Consider the following 14,404-nt stretch of genomic DNA (forward strand, 5'->3'; position numbering starts at 1 on the left):
ACAGCGAAATGTTTTTGTTTGGTTTTTGCTGGCTGGGCAGCCTTACATTGCAGAGATGAGGGTTCAGACAGCTCAGCTTTCATAGAGTGACAGAAAATATTAAGGTTAAGAGAGACAATGTGATGTTTGTATGCCTATATTGCATAAAGGCTAGGATATTTCCTACTGTTACTTTGGAATTCTCTGGTCTCTTGAAGCTTCTTGCACTGAGTTTTCTTGAAGTTTCCCCGATTCATCGGTTTTATTATAAACTAAAGATTTCCAGTTTGAAAAACGTTGACTCCAAGTGCTTCTTCAACATCAATGCTGTCGAAACAGCGACAGAAATATTTCTTCCACAATGTGCTCTTCAAGGGTTCCAGTTGTATTTATGTGATCACTCTAGGACTCGGAACTGGACTTTCCTCTAGTTTCTTCAACACACTTGTCCCTGGTTCTGATTTGCACTTTATTGTACGTCGCTCTGGAGCGTCTGCTAAATGACTAATGTAATGCAATGTAAAAATCCTGCACCCCCTCTCCTCTGTCTTTCCGCCTCTCCCTATCTCACTCCCCATCCCTCTCTCACTCCCTCTCCCTCTCAATCCCTCCCTCCCTCTCACTCCCTCTCTCACTCCCCCTCTCTCTCTCACTCACTCCCTCCCTCCCTCTCTCACTCTCCCTCTCTCTCTCACTCCCTCTCTCACTCCCTCCCTCCCTCTCTTACTGCTGCAGTATGGTGTCCTCCTCCAGCCTCATACACACCTCTATAACAATCACACACTATGGTATACACACACACACACCTCTTTAACAATCTTTAACAATGATGTAATGGTGATTATGTAATGTAATGGTTGTTACCTGTGTGTAAGTATCTGTATGCAGTTAGACACTGTAAGGATAATTTTCTTAATTGATTCTTAATTGACAATGTTAACATGAAGACAATCACATGGTTTAAAATAACCTTTTATTTTCTCTCTCCCAGCAGACAGACCTTAATGTCTCTGCTTCTGTAAACCTAGCGTTCCACCATTGTTAAGTCAGGGGGCTGTTTTAGAAAACCTTATGTTATATAAATTGTATCCCTTAAAGAGGAAAGAGGAAGCGACCAAATAGGTCTGTTTAGTTTTAACAACTGGAGGAGGAGTTACGTCCATAATAAGAATAAGTACCTGCAATGAATATAAATATACTGTTAATTTTTTAAATAATAATGACATGTTGAAAGATAAAACAGAAGCTAAGAAAATAAATGATTTTCATATATTAATTCACATTTTATTGTAAAAAATGCATTCAGTGAATTAGGCATAAGAACACTGAACAATACATTCAGTGAATTTATTGAGTTGTGCTTTTCCTCTAATACTGACACGAGTAGCATAGGCTTAAGCTTTAGTGATGTAAACATCTTTAACAATGATGTAATGGTGATTATGTAATGTATGTAATGGTGATTATGTAATCTAATGGTTGTTACCTGTGTGTACGTATCTGTATGCAGTTAGACACTGTAAGGGTAATTTTCTTAATTGATTCTTAATTGACAATGTGTGTTAACATGAAGACAATCACATGGGTTAAAATAACTAGCTACCTCCTGGAAGGGGGTAGCTAGCACATTCTGGTCTTAGAGCAAGGTCAACAAGGGGTATTCAGAAGACAAAATACTGATAAATGTTAGTGGCCAGCTTCATGTCTTTTTGTTTTGCTAGAGCCCCCCCTTCTGGAGTCTTACTATGTCTGATCCAAATCAGAAAGCCAGTAATCTTTCTCACTTTCTGTTATTTCTTTGCAAATAAATACGAAAGTTAAACTCAAGTTGTTGGATCTGTTTCATCAGACGATACCCACCTGTAAAATGTTAAAAAGGGCATTTTTCCCTAACAGTTTGGCGACGAGGATGGGATCGCTAACTTGGTTATTCCCTATACAGAACAGTCTCGAAGTCTGTGATGCGGACAGACAGTGTACACTGCCAGGGGTTAGAGTCCCTTGAACCGAAAAACCCACCCCACGAAGGGATTGTAAGGGGAAGGATGATGGTATTCTGTCCAGGTCTGAGACGTTTATGTGTGGGGTAACCACACAAACTAAACTAAAAAAAAAAAACGCTCTTTGTGTGAGAGGTGTGCTCTCACTGACACTCTGGGGACTGGGTCCCAAGTGCTGAGAGTGTTAGAGAGTGAGTAGTAGTAATACTAACACTCTGGGACTGGGTCCCAAGTGCTGATAGAAGTAATAGTTAATAGTTAACTATTATAATTGATTGGCCTTAATGAGTAAATACTTTTTTTTAGTTATAAAGAACTGAGCTCTAAAGTAAATTACCTTGTTGTGACCCGCAACAAGGATGACGGCCTTATCAGAATTGTAGGGCGGCTAAAACACTCGGAACTGAGTTTGCCAGAAAAGACTCCGATAGTCCTACTGAGACAAAACCACATCACAACACTGCTCGTAAGACACCACCACGAACAGGTGAAACACCAAGGCCGCCTGTTCACGGAGGGAGCCATTAGAGCAGCCGGTCTGTGGATTGTCAGTGGTAAACGGCTGATTGGATCGGTGTTGCGTCAGTGCGTCACACGCAGAAAGCTCAGACAGAAAATTGGGGAGCAGAAGATGGCAGATCTGCCTCTGGAACGACTTAACACATCACCTGCATTTTCTTATGTTGGCTTGGACGCATTCGGCCCTTGGACCATCACAACTCGCTGCACTCGGGGTGGTGCCGCTCAGAGCATGTGCACGAGGGCAGTGCGCAAAGAGGCGATGGAGTCCATGGACACATCCAGTTGTATTTAAGCATTACAAAGCTTTTTCACAAAGCAGTTACGATTGGACTGTGGAACAGAATTCAGTGGAGCCAGGCAGCCAGAGTTGGATTTTACAGAAGGAACACAACCAGCAGTCAAGCATCCTGACACACCTAAGCCAGCAAGGAATTTTATCCACCACACGCTTCACACATGGGCGGAGCATGGGAGCATGGGATTGGAGTATCGCGCCGCATTCTCGACTATGTTGCTGCAGAACAGACCAGCTAATCTGACCCATGAAGGGCATTGCACCTTCACGGCTGAAGTGTCTCCGATAATCAACACTAGGCGCCAGTGGAGACAAGTGCAAGCTTTAGCCAGCAGGTTCTGGAGCCGCTGGTGCAGTGAGTACCTACCCACTTTGCAAAGTCGACAAAAGTGGAACAAGGCTCGTCAGAATCTTCAAGTAGGTGACGTTGTGCCACTGAAAGAAAACCAACTGTCCCGCAACGAGTGCCCTATGGGTCTTGTCTTGTCTGTCTTTCCCAGCAGGGATGGCAGGGTACGCAAGCTTGAGATCAAGATCACTGTTCAAGGGACAGTTAGGAAGCATGTCAGACCAAAAGGACTGCTCTGATAGTTTCTGATAATCTGTTTTACTTAGTAGTGGCATCTAACAGACACCAGACAGGAAGTCTTCTGGCCTTTAATAAAATAAAGGCCATGTTCTCACTCTCATAAACTGCCACTTTAAGCAAGCAAAGTAACTTTGCCATTTAATTATGCAGTATAATGTTCTAAAGTCACACAGTTTTCTGTTAGAGAATAAGCAAACACAAGCATTGTAATTGATGCAATTCATTAGCGAAGCTTAGTTAACGGTTTCTGTATTTCTTTATTTTTCTAGTTTTACTCTTTCCAAAATATTTTGTTGCTGTATTGTACAGTCATGCAATGGGGCTGTTAAAGCATTGGAACTACATTCAGCTACATTCTGACTCCCATGTCATTTATTGAAGGAGTTTGGCTGGGTGTTGTTAGGGAAAAATGCCTATTTTATATAGCTGTCTATAACACGTCTCCTTGTATGTTTCTCCCAAACTAAATTTATTCAATGCCCTCTTGTGCAAATAGCAAATAAAAACCTAGAAAGTGTGCCCAACCACCATGTTAATCCTTTAATGACAAAATACTTAAAACTAAAAATATAGAATTTCAGTAAATTATTAATTATTATTAATTATTCATTATAATTATTCACTATTAATATCAGGCAACAAGCAGTATGATCACAAATTTTTGCATGTAAACAATTTCCATTTCAACTAACATCCAGATGAGGTCGTATCTAAAGATTTAGGTAAAGTTAACATTTGTCTTTGTATATAGAGCTTTGATTAAATTTGAATTATTTTTAATAACTTCAAATAAATAGCGTGACTGACATTACATATTTCAACACCAGCCTGTCAGCACAATTAGTTAACCTGTTGTTTTTGTTTGCTATGGATAAATTACTCAATCTCTACTAAGAGAATTATGAAAGGCACAAGTAATCATAATGGAAGGCTATGCAATAAAATTGATGTTTTTTGTTACTGACGTTACACCAATCTGGACTAGACCAATCTTTGGGGCCATTACATCTTGACAGATGTAATCATGGTAAAGTAATCCATTTAATGTAAGTTCAAATAAAACGTTCATACTGAAGGCCAATTTGTTGTGTGTGTTGCTAATGACCATTAAAATATATGAGCATTTATGTTGATGACATGTTCGAATCAAGCATGTACATGAAGATTCAGTCTGTTATATTTTCTCATTCCGAGCCACGCTAAAATACTACATACCAATGTATACCTACGCTTAGGTTTCTAGGTAAAGTAGTGCCCCTGATGAATGCATTCAACTAGCTAGCCCATTTCACATTGATGATTGATGATTGATGTAATAAATTGTCAACAATATCTTGTATCATCGAGGAGAAGCATGGAGATAAACCATAATTTTGTATTTTAACTGTTTTCGATTGTGTGATTTGGGGAGGTGCAAACTTTGGATTTTTGTCAGTTCGTTGCAAACAAAGTACTACAAATTAAGTTAGAAATGTTTGAATTTGTCGCAATAATTTTCAACCAGAAGATTATGATGGACCAGGTTGTCTAAGCAAAACAGCTGTTCCATCAGTTTTTACATCATGGACTGAAGAACAAACATAGAAAAGACCATTACATGAAGTAAGTGCAATGTTATGTAAGTTAGCTAGCTAGTTACACAGGGAACAACAAGATTGCCAATGCAACTTAGCTGAATGATCCATCTAGGATGTTGTGGAAAAGTAGCCATAGTCATAAACTAATGTTAGGATGTTAGTAAAGATGTAGCTAGCATGTTAGTTTAGTTTTGTTATTGTCAGATGGTATTGTAAAACCCCACGCTAACCCAATGACGGAATTTAGCGGGGGCCGAAGGGGGTTTTGCGTGCTTGTCCTTCTGGCGTTGCTGGGAGAACATTAGTAGGGTTAATTATCCGTACAAGAACAGAGCACAATTATGTTTAAAAATATACTGGGTCCGTTGCCATGGGTCGGATATGGATTTACCTGCCCCAGCTTACAGCTGGCCAGAAAGGGATCAGTACAATTCTTAATATTCTCCGTTCTCAAACGGGGCCAACGCTTAGTGGTTACTATAGTTTATACTCTATAGTTTATACTATAGTATAGTTACTATAGTTTTACTCGTTTATCTGACTCCATTTAAAATATAATTTAGAAATTTGGGTTTGCAACTTATGCGGACCTCGGGAGTGATTACATTCGACTTGTACCTGCCCAGGGGTTCCCTTCGCGTCAAATCACAAGAGCCGTGCGTCCCCCAACCCTTTAATTGGCAGAAACTTGCTGGCCTCAAAGCTTAGAACTATCACATATGTGCCAAACTGCCGATCGGTCAGTTTTTGGCCCCCCTTTTCCCCCTCAATATTCAGTTGTAATTTAGGCTGAAAAGGTACAAGATGAATTAGAGTCATGGAGATCACGCAAGTTACAAACAAAATAGTTTATCCGCAGACAGGTAGGTTATTAGCTTCAAAATATCACAATCAATTACAAAATACACAAATTAAGAATAGAGATAGAGTAAATAATCATACCTAGCCTGCTTGGACTACACACAAACACAGAGTATAGAATATGCCGTGTGGAATACGTTGAATACGATCTTCCGCTGCTACACATACATACATACATACATACATACATACATACACAAGACATGTTGTGTGGGAAGTCGAATACGATCTTCCTGATACTTACATACACGTACAATATGCTGTGTGGGAAGTCGAATACGATCTTCCCAGATTGGTCTGTCTCCCTTGCTTTTATGCCAAATCATACGTTTGGAACCAGGCGGCAGTGCCATGAATCAACCTGGAGGGGTGGTTAAATCTGGAATTTAGACCCCCACCGTCGGGGGTTGTTGAGTAGGGAAAGTGAGATGATTACCAAGAGAGGATGTGTAGGTTTTCCCTTACTGAAACTATAGTTTATTAAATTCCATTTGGTATGAAATGTATCTCATCCGATTCCTTGATTCCTTGAAGTGACCAGGTATGGGGTCACAGGGAGGTCACCAATGTTCAGGAGGATTCTTTTCCCATGACCCAACTGGCCTTGGACCACTCATACATCTTAACTCCCCAACAGGTAGTCTAAACAACATTGAAACCCCAGCTCTCAGGCCCCTCACAAATGGCAGCCCTTCCTGACATTAACCACTATGCTACTGGCCGCCCCATCATATCTATGAATGCTGTAGTTGGGAGTTTTCATGATAACTGCATTATGCTGCAAATATGTATTTGTGCCTCTCATGGTAATATACCTTTTGGATAAACCTGATTTGGGTGAATGAAAGGAAAGGAGACACAACCCCAGATTGCTTGGTTTCTTCTCCTTATCTCCGAAATCCAGGCCTTAGTTCTTGACCCTAAAAGTGAGTCACCCATCTATAATTTACAGCCAGGCCCACCAGGCAGGAGGCTAAAACGCATGGCTTCTACAGAGACAGCTTTTGCCCAGTTTCCCCTTGGCTCCTGAATGGTTATGCTATCAAAGGTAGACTGTTACAAAAACTAGACCATTACACCAGTCGCACTGAACCAATCAGAATAACACCAAACATTACTATATTCTGACCTGGGATTATCATGAAACATCTTTATACCATCTCCAATATTCCTGTTCTGGAATGTGAGAAAAGGGGGGCCCCCAGGGCCCAAGAAGGCGCCTCTAAGAATCCTTCTCTAGCTCTCCCCCACAGGCATGTGTGCCAACGGTGGGGGCTAACAATGTATGCTCCAGGAGGGGGAAGTCAGCAAGCTGACCAGCGCATGAGACCAAATGTTACTTATGACTGGCTTACAGAATTGCTGAAATAGTTTTCTTCTGATTTTATAAAACAAATAGTATATGGTAGCCGTGTAATGGTCACATTACATAACATTAGTATCGAGAGACTATCAGCTATATGTTAGCTGAAAGTAACTTATAGTAACATTATCTAACGTTACCTGTGAACCTATTTGTAAAAACAGATGGATAGATGGATGGACCTTCCTCCGCTCTCTGACGCATCAGCTCAGGAGTTCATGTAGGCTAGAAATAGCTGGATTTACTCACATAAAAAATCATTGTGCCCGTCTTCTTCACTGTCACTCTTTTTTTTTGCTTTTTTTTTTAACAGTAAATAAATTACATTTCAGGTAATTGTATTCCAATTGTATTCCAAAACGTATTTGGCAAGCTGCTACTCTGATATCTGTTTTGCCCTGACATGAAGAGATGCCGGTCCTACATTCGCGGAGTGACACGAGATCTTGTTGCCCTAGTATGAGCCACATGGACTGGGTGTTCCCTCCACACTTGATGAAAACTTCTTCAAAAATCAAACACAAATAAACAAGAGTCTGATGCAAGTGGGTTTATTGTATATGACTCGGAAGTGACATACAAGAACCCGGGCTGGTCTGCGTTGAGAAATACACAGTCAGTCTCAAACAGTCCCCACTCTTCTCCAAATGAATCCTCCTTTTATCCTGTTTTTCCAACTATAGTTGCAGAGCTAAAACTCAACTATACCAACAGATGATTGTTTTCTCATTTTGGCTTCATTTTGGTCTGGCCACAGTTATTCAAATAAGCGAAAATGCTGTTATAGTAGCAGACTGCAAGTTCCTCTTTTTCCTTCCTTCCACAGCATGTTTTTCTGACACAGAAATATACACAGAGATGCACTTGAAAGTATTTAAAATAAAAGATTAATTCAGCACACTTATTATAGGTGAATTACTAATAGCCACTGTTCGGCATTAAATTAATGGCATTTGGCAGATGCTCTTATCCAGAGCGACATACAGTTCATTAGACTAAGCAGGAGACAATCCTCCCCTGGGGCAATGCAGAGTCAAGGGCCCAATGGCTTATTGTGGCTACAACGGGATTCAAACCGTCGACCTTGCGGGTCCCAGTCATGTACCTTAACCACTACACGACAGGCCACAGTTACTGTTCACATCAACCATCAGAATGGGGAAAAAATGTTCAGAACAGTATTCACAACGCTTCACTTTTCCCACATTTTATGTTATGTTACAGCCTTATTCCAAAATTGAATAAATTTAATTTTTTCCTCAAAATTCTACACACAACACCCCATAATGACTACAAGATGTTTTTTTGAAATTTTTGCAAATTTATTAAAAATAAAAAACTAAGAAATCACATGTACATAAGTACATAAGTATTCACAGCCTTTGCTCAATACTTTGTTGATGCACCTTTGGCAGCAATTACAGCCTCAATTCTTTTTGAATATGATGCCACAAGCTTGGCACACCTATCTTTGGGCAGTTTCGCCGATTCCTCTTTGCAGCACTTCTCAAGCTCCATTAGGTTGGATGGGGAGCGTCGGTGCACAGCCATTTTCAGATCTCGCCAGTGATGTTCAATCGGATTCAAGTCTGGGCTCTGGCTGGGCCACTCAAGGACATTCACAGAGTTGTCCTGAAGCCACTCCTTTGATATCTTGGCTGTGTGCTTAGGGTCGTTGTCTTGCTGAAAGATGAACCGTCGCCCCAGTCTGAGGTCAAGAGCGCTCTGGAGCAGGTTTTCAAACAGGATGTCTCTGTACATTGCTGTATTCATCTTTCCCTCAATCCTGACAAGTCTCCCAGTTCCTGCCACTGAAAAACATCCCCACAGCATGATGCTGCCACCACCATGCTTCACTGTAGGGATGGTATTGGCCAGGTGATGAGCGGTGCCTGGTTTCCGCCAAACATGACGCCTGGCATTCACGCCAAAGAGTTCAATCTTTGTCTCATCAGACCAGAGAATTTTGTTTCTCATGGTCCGAGAGTCCTTCAGGTGCCTTTTGGCAAACTCCAGGCAGGCTGCCATGTGCCTTTTACTAAGGAGTGGCTTCCGTCTGGCCACTCTACCATACAGGCCTGATTGGTGGATTGCTGCAGAGATGGTTGTCCTTCTGGAAGGTTCTCCTCTCTCCACAGAGGAACGCTGGAGCTCTGAAAGAGTGACCATCGGGTTCTTGGTCACCTCCCTGACTCTCCCCCGATTGCTCAGTTTAGACAGGCGGCCAGCTCTAGGAAGAGTCCTGGTGGTTCAAAACTTCTTCCATTTACGGATGATGGAGGCCACTGTGCTCATTGGGACCTTCAAAGCAGCAGAAATTTTTCTGTACCCTTCCCCAGATTTGTGCCTCGAGACAATCCTGTCTCGGAGGTCTACAGACAATTCCTTTGACTTCATGCTTGGTTTGTGCTCCGACATGCACTGTCAACTGTGGGACCTAATATAGACAGGTGTGTGCCTTTCCAAATCATGTCCAATCAACTGAAATTACCACAGGTGGACTCCAATTAAGCTGTAGAAACATCCCAAGGTTGATCAGTGGAAACAGGATGCACCTGAGCTCAATTTTGAGCTTCATGGCAAAGGCTGTGAATACTTATGTACATGTGATTTCTTAGTTTTTTATTTTTAATAAATTTGCAAAAATTTCAAAAAAAACTTCTTTCATGTTGTCATTATGGGGTGTTGTGTGTAGAATTTTGAGGAAAAAAATGAATTTATTCCATTTTGGAATAAGGCTGTAACATAACAAAATGTGGGAAAAGTGAAGCGCTGTGAATACTTTCCGGATGCACTGTATATATATATACTCGCCCCTTCCTAAATCCACTGTCTTTATTCTATTCTCTATTTCCATAATAACTAGCTGACTGTTGGCTAATGTGAGCTAATCTAGGTTGGGTATATAAGATTATGTGTGTTGTTGCCTGATCTGCCATGCACATATCCTTACTGTATTGTATTGTTCATAGAAATTCAGACTTAATTTAAATATCTTTGTTGTTGCTCCACTATATTCATTGTATTGGTACCAAAGCAGACACTTAGCTTTAAGTGTGCTGGTAGTTGGCAATTTGTCACGTTTCATGCTTGTCACGTCAGGTTTACTTATTGTCTTGTTTTTTTTTTTATTGTCATGTCACGTATGAAGTTAGTCTAGTCTTGCCACGTTTTTATGTTTTATTTCTTGTTCCGTTTCATTTTCATGTCATGTTACGTTTCATGTTTAGTCCTTGTTACAATTTATTTTTCAGTCTTGTCATGTCACATTATACAGTTTATTCATGTCACAGTTCACAAACTTGCTATGTCACGATTTATGTTTGTTTCATGTTATGTTGTTCCATTCATTGATTAGCATACTTTTTTGTGTCTTTCCACACACCTTGCATTCAAGCTTTCTCTCTCTCCCTTGCTGTTGCTCACGCTTCCCGAATTGTTTCATTTTCCTGTGTCTTTTTACTAATCTACTAACGTTAGATCAGGATTGGGTAATACTAACATTCTAACCATGTGTTCCTGTTTACCTTACGTTTCTCGTGCATATCATTTACTAATTTACTAACGCAAGGTCAGGATAGGTTTATTACTACCGATTACTAATTATCTTGTTAACTTGTCAATCCTCCACATCTGATTTCCATTCGCATGCTGCTCTCAAGCTAATTGTCTGCACCTGTCAACCATTGCGGTTCAGCCACACCCAGTGGAACAACCTGCCAACGCGCCTGCTCCTCCACCTACCAACCCCATGGGACCCTAGCAATTCTGGGAGCCACAACAACCCCCCCCCCCCCCAGAGAGGTTCAGCAGAGGACCGGAGAGATGCGAGGCGTTCCTGCTCCAGTGCAACTTTGTGTTCCGGCAGCAACCGGAGACCTGCAGCAACGACGACCGTCGGATCAGCTTTGTGATGGGGCTACTCAAGGGGAGAGCCTTGGACTGGACTACAGCTGTGTGGTCAACAACCGTGCCAGACAACCCCGGACTGAGAGACAGGTCCCACCCAGCCAGCCTTATCCTAGTCGAGGGTCAAGTTCCCGACCGGAGGAGGCGCAAGGTGAAGGAGTAGAGCCCATGGACCTTTCCCGTGCGGGTATGAAGATCTTACCTGAAAAACAGAGACGTCAAAGAGCAACCGGCTCCTGTTTCCATTTTGGGAGGCTAGGACACACCCAAGTGCACCCTCCAGTCCAAGAAATCCGGCCCATCTGTTGAGGTGAGAGCGCTCAACAGACATGAGGGGTCTCCCACTGCCCCACCCTGAGAATACTTGGTCGTTAGATGGAAAGACGTTTTGCCAAAACCCATCCAAATAATAATTTCTGGGAACCATCATGAGATGATTCAATTCCGCGTTATCCGGTCCCCTAACCACCCACCATCAACTGGAGTTCAAGTTGTGAGTGTCACCAATCCTGCCCTTTTTTACCAATCCGGCCTGTACTTTTTTAAATTGGAGGAATATAGAGAACCTGTTCTACTTTTTTAAATAGAATGTTCTAGAAGAAGAAGATGGAGTTTCTATTTTCAAAATGGAATCAACCTCCTACAGAGATTCCATTTTTAAAATAGCATGGAGGTTCTATTTTCAAAATAGAATCCACGTCCTATTTTAAAAATAGAACATTCTATTTTCAAAATAGAATCTCTGTCCTATTTTATGAAATTACTCATTTTCTAAGACACCTCTCAAAATTCCAGAAGAATTCCAGAAAAATATTCCATTAGGCACAATATGTTCCTCAAAATTAATGTTCCTCTAATAAATTAATGTATACATGTTTTTAAATTGTTGCATTTACCACCAAGTAAAATATTATGCTTAAATTAGTCTGTTCTCCTCAGAGGTAGCTGGCTTTGCAAGAGTTATAAAAAAGTTGCGTTGTGTTCTTTATTATATTACAACTGACCTGAGTGCACAATCTTGCCTTATAGCGATTGGCTGGAAAGATCTGAAATGAGATTTAAAATTACTTTGGGTGCACCTTGATACATAGCTCTTGCCTTTGTATTTCCAAAACCCAATTCTAATTTAAACACTGTAGCCTACAATCATGAACATATTCTTTTGTGAAATTACAGTCAGTTATGACAGAAGTTATGAATATTTCTAGTTTACGGTATTTTTTAGATGGCAGTTTTTACATTTAGTCATTTAGTCATTTTTTAAACATATATTAAAAATACAAGCTGCCTAATACCAGAATATGTAGTGAAACCACATATTTGTTGTTGAAGGGGGTTGTTGAAGGGGGTTGGATATTGACAAAAACTTAAATCAATGGACCTCAATGAATATATTATAATACAAGATGTTATTATTGTGATTACTGTACTTATTTTTTACGACCTGTTGCTGGCTGAGGAGAGTGCAAGGAAAAGGTTGAGACAGAGCTAGGGGGAAGGTGACAGGCAGGGGAAGTACGAACATTTTTTTCTGGATAAAAAGTGTTGTATCCAGAAAAATAATTGAATAAGCAAAATACAGTATTTTACAACTCATAAGACCTATAATATAATTAAGTTTCCAATGTGTCCTTTTGGAGTCTCCAAATGTCTTAGAAACAACAATGCAGAATGCTCATTTCTGGCGATATTGTCATCAAATTTGAATAAGGATTTGTCCAGTGTTTTGGCTGTGGCTCCATTGTGTTTCTAAGCACACCAGATACAGCCACAATAATCTGTATCCACTCCAAATAAGATACTCTTTTCTGTGAGAAAAAAATCTTCCATTTCCATAGTGTTTCAATTTCTGTAACTTTGATTCAGTAATTACATTATATTAATGGCATTTGGCAGACGCTCTTATCCAGAGCGACGTACAACAAAGTGCAAAGTGCATACCCATACCAGGGATAAGTGCGCTGAAAGACCCTAGAGGGAAATACAATTTCAACTGCAACCAGTGCCTATTTGATCATCAATTTTTTATGGAGTTTTTGAATTATTTTTAAATAGCAATACCGAAACACGCAAAAATAAACTGCTTACCTAGCCAAACAAAACTAGCAAAGGTATCATCCTAGTACACAAGCAAAAACACAGGTAACGACAACAGTTATTGCTTACCGGGAGGTAGGGAGGGACGGGGAGAGGTACAGCTTGAAGAGGTGCGTCTTCAGTCTGTGCTTGAAGATGGCAAGAGATTCTGCTGTTCTGACCTCCACGGGGAGTTTGTTCCACTACCATGGAGCCAGAACAGACAGTAGTTGTGAGCAGGAGGTGGAACTTCGGAGAGGGGGAGGTGCCAGGTGGCCTGTAGTGGCCGAACGAAGAGGTCTGGCAGGGGTGTAGGGTCTGATGATTTTTTGGAGGTAAGCTAGGGCTGACCCCTTGACTGCTTGGAAGGCTAGCACCAATGTTTTGAATTTGATGCGAACCATGAAAGGCAGCCAGTGGAGGGAAGTAAGCAGGGGGGTGACATGCAAATGTTTGGGTCTGCTGCATTCTGGATAAGTTGGAAGGGTCTGATGGCGGACACTGGGAGGCCAGCCAGGAGAGAGTTGCAGTAGTCTAGGCAGGACAAAACCATCGCTTGGACCAGGAGCTGGGTCGAGTAGGGGGTGAGAAAGGCGCGGATTCTCTGGATGTTGTATAGGAGGAACCTGCATGACCGGGTCACAGCTGCAATGTTTTCGGAGAGGAACAGTCTGCTGTCCAGGGCTGAAACCTGTGTGTCAGACAGTGGGAATGAGTTGGGTATCGTCACCATAGCAGTAGTAGGAAAGACCATGAGCAGTGATAACAGGGCCAAGGGAAAGTGTGTAAAGAGAGAAAAGAAGCGGGCCTAGGACTGAGCCCTGGGGAACTCCTGTGGCAAGGGGCCGAGGTGTTGATACTGTACCAGCCCAGGCAACCTGGAAGGAGTGACCAGAGAGGTAGGACTCAATCCAGTTCGGGGCTGTGCCGCAGATCCCCATTGCTGACAGGGAGGACAAGAGGATGGAGTGATCCACAGTATCAAAGGCAGCAGAGAGATCTAGAAGAATGAGGATTGAGGAGAGGGAGGCTGCTCGTGCAGCATGGAGTGATTCACTGACGGAGAGGAGTGCGGTCTCTGTCCAGTGGCCAGATCTGAAGCCAGACTGATGGGGGTCAAACAGGGTGTTCCTAGAAAAGAAAGAAGAAAGTTGACTAGAAGCAGTAATACTTGGAGTACGTCTGGATTATGCAAGAATAGTAACCATTTTATTTTGGGTATGTAATTTTCAA

This window comes from Conger conger, chromosome 16 (genome assembly GCF_963514075.1).
Source record: "Conger conger chromosome 16, fConCon1.1, whole genome shotgun sequence".
In the NCBI taxonomy this organism is placed as follows: Eukaryota; Metazoa; Chordata; class Actinopteri; order Anguilliformes; family Congridae; genus Conger; species Conger conger.